General features: G+C 31.8%; 1 long non-coding RNA gene across 1 annotated transcript; it reads left to right on the top strand.

Moving 5' to 3' along the window:
• Positions 1-372: 372 nt before the first annotated feature.
• LOC140179793 (uncharacterized) lies at positions 373-2,212 on the top strand. Its single transcript, XR_011873617.1, has 4 exons — positions 373-1,551; positions 1,639-1,841; positions 1,931-2,022; positions 2,112-2,212. It is a non-coding gene; the product is annotated as an uncharacterized lncRNA (long non-coding RNA).
• The last annotated feature ends 1,304 nt before the right edge of the window (positions 2,213-3,516 follow it).

Raw genomic sequence — 3,516 nt, 5'->3', positions numbered from 1 at the left:
TTTTATTTTGGTTCAAGCCTCTGAATTATAATACAAGTTCATATTACTCCATCATCAAGCGAGTATTAATATTTAGTTCATTATTGGTATATTAGATTTTATTATTATATTGACAGTACTTTTTAATACTCTATTTATTATTAATTTTAATATTTTTATTATTAATATGGTAATCTCAATAGTTGATATATATATATATATATATATATATATATATATATATATATATATATATATATATATATATATATATCATGAAATCTTAATGTATGATTACTTTATTATGTGCCTACCGTATGATCACTGCATATGACCATGTCTTTATTAAAAAAAATGATAACTAGGAATTGGATCAATGATAAATCGGGAATTTGATTTGCTGTTGCTGCATCACAGTTTTCTTCTTTTTTTTTTTTTATGTTTGCTACAAATGAATTATGTTGATGCTTTATTTGGCTTTTTTTTTTTTTTTTATACAGGATGAACAATGAAGGAAATTCCAAAAGAAAAATATTAAGGACCCTATCACAAATAGAGTCACAAAGAAGTCCCTTGAAGATGAAGAGTCCAGTAAAAACTTCAGAAAAAATTCAATTCACGAGTGCTTATGCATTGCTAAAACAATTTCAAATCAAAAGGGAACATGTTTTAGCTGCATGTGGGGATAATAGTAAACATGAAACAAGGAAAAAGGGCAAGATCCTAAAAAAGTAGTTGACAAGAGTTGACGATGAAGGTCAAAGTAAATTGGCAACCAAGAAGATAACAAACATCAAAGACGGTGATGATCAAATCAAGATGCCAACAAAGAATTCCAACGAAGAAAATCATCTAGTCAAGATGAAAGCCAATGAACATGAGGGTCAAAGTGGGAAGAAGCCGTCTATGAAGAAGGTGCCAATGAAGAAATCAAAGGTGGAAGATAATAAAGCCAAGATGAATACCAATGATGCTGATGGTCAAAGCAAGAAGCCGACCAATAAGAAGATGTCGATGAAGGAATCGAATCAAGAAGATACCAACGAAGAAGAACATAATATTGAGTCTCTCATCCCAGCTATGACTTTAGATGAATTCTTTGAAAAATATAGGATATCATTAGATGAAAATGATGAAGAATATGAATATGATTATCATGATCACAATCCAAGTATTGGTGATAGTAGTGACAGTCAACTCGGTAATGCCTTTATCCCTTTTTTCAATAGCAAATAGTGAAAGATGCCAACCTAACTCTTGTATTTAGTAGATTAATCTTTTATGCATTAGATTAGTATTCTTCTTAATATTCTCTAGTAATGACATTGGAAATAGGTACCAAAAAGAAAAAAGTTCGTGGTCCCACCCAACTCACATATTCATGCTATGGAGACACAGATAGAGTTAAGATGGTACAACGGCAAACCCATAGGCCCAACAAAGACACATGTTCAATTGTTTAGTCGGTTCTTGGGTACACTTGCAAGAAACTCTAATTTGGTCACGTTATTATATACTAATTGGCAAGCTGTGTCCAGTGAGACTAAAACTTCAATGTTGGATTATGCAAAGGTGAATTGATCATTCTCCTTTTTAAATTCTTTACAAATAGGCTTAGTATGTATGGTAAAATAACATAATTCTGTTGTTTATTCGTAGTGTAAATATAACATTCCTAGTGATGCTGAGCCTTGGGTGATAGATACCATTGGAGAGGCATGGAAGCAATTTAAGAAACGCATAAAAAATATCACTATACACCGTACAACTCATTCAGAGAGATGATGAAAAATCGTCCAATGACTGTACCTGAACTGCATTTTCGAAAATTAGTTCAATTTTGGAGGCACAGTATCATCAAAGTAAGTTATTTTCACAACTCTCTTGGATTTAGTGATGGTATCGTGTATTTAACTAACTCTATGTAATTTTATATTGCAACAAAATGTAGGTTATTTCTGACAAAAATCGTGAAAACAGATCCAAGCAAAAATGGAATCATCGAATGGTCCAGTTAGTTTTGAATTAGTACGCGCTGAATTGGTATTTTTTTTGTGCTTTTTATTTAAGTATTTTTGCATCTTTCATGTTATATGTGTTTACTTAGTCACATGTTGGTGGTTTCTTTGTAGCGTGCAAAGAAGGAGGACAATGAAGATCCATCACAATCTGAGATGTTTGTTGTAACTCGTACAAACAAAAAGGGAGAGACTAATTCGGGAACAAAAGAGACGATTGTAAGTTGTCTAGTTTCTTAGAAAAGTACACCAAACAAGAAATGTGTTAGCTATTTTTTTATTCTAAAGCATTTGGTTGCATGCACTTATTTTGATTCTATTTGTGTGTAATAGGATCATCTTCAAAATTTGAAACAATCAAGATACAATGATGATGAAGTAGTTCAAACAGTTTTCGGAAAGGAGAGACATGGTAGAGTTCGTTTTTATGGTCGATCAGTCACAAAATCCTCTCTTAAAAAGGATAAGAAAATCCGACAAATGCAACAACAACATAATGAAGTGGTTTCAACTATGGAGAAAAATCAAAATAGCTTAACTTCCAAGTTGGATGGTTTAACGAACTTGATTAAAACGGTGTTGCAACAAGTCAATCCTGGTATGAGTGCAGAACAAGTGCAAGTAATGATAGAAGCCACCCAACAATCTCTGCCTGACGCGAGTAGTGCACCAAATGATGTGCGGCGAAGCATTCCTCCTTCACTTGGATCGAACCATGTATTAAAGGATATGGAAGTAAGTACTGTTCAAAATTAGTAGTTAAATTAATAGTATGCTTTTGGTAAATGATATATCATGAATTTAAGTTAAAGTTAAGGTTTTAGGATTGTGAATAATTTATATTTATACATGGAAACTGGCTGCAAAACTGAAACAAACATATGCACAAGACAAGACTAGGCCGTTCATAGTGAAAACAATTGCTTGGCCTCTCAATTTGTGACGTACGTGGATATCTCACAAGTCATGCATTTTTTTTCTTGGAAAGTGTAGATGTTATGTTTAAGTGTTGAAAAAATTCATTCAAGAATTTTCATTCACCTTCTAATTTCTATGTTCTTCAATTAAAATCATATTGCTTATGTTTCTTAATTTGTTCACTTATACTACTAGTAACTTAGTTTCAATACACAAATTAGTCATATATGAAAACCTTATTTCAGCAGCTTACTTGCTAACTGAACGCAAAATCAAGTAAGAAAAAGGTTTAAAACTCCTTTATTTTATCTTCCCCCTATATTAATAACGGAAATGAGTTCTTTTTTATTATTTATTTATTTTGACCAATGAAGAAACTCAATGAGTTACTGCAGCAAGTATAACTTGCAAAGATCCAAAAGCAAGAAACTAAATAAGCATAGTTTATCTTATAGCCTTAGTTTGCTGCATATGTACTGCATCATGAAAAGCATTTTTGCTCTATTCTAACATGTTTATTTATTTTGCTAGCAGGAAGACATGATGTGATGAAGAAAATATGTTCCATACATATATGACATGGGATGAATCTTACAATGAC

Source organism: Arachis hypogaea, chromosome 16 (assembly GCF_003086295.3).
Source record: "Arachis hypogaea cultivar Tifrunner chromosome 16, arahy.Tifrunner.gnm2.J5K5, whole genome shotgun sequence".
Taxonomy (NCBI): Eukaryota; Viridiplantae; Streptophyta; class Magnoliopsida; order Fabales; family Fabaceae; genus Arachis; species Arachis hypogaea.
This window is presented reverse-complemented; position numbering and strand designations above follow the sequence as displayed.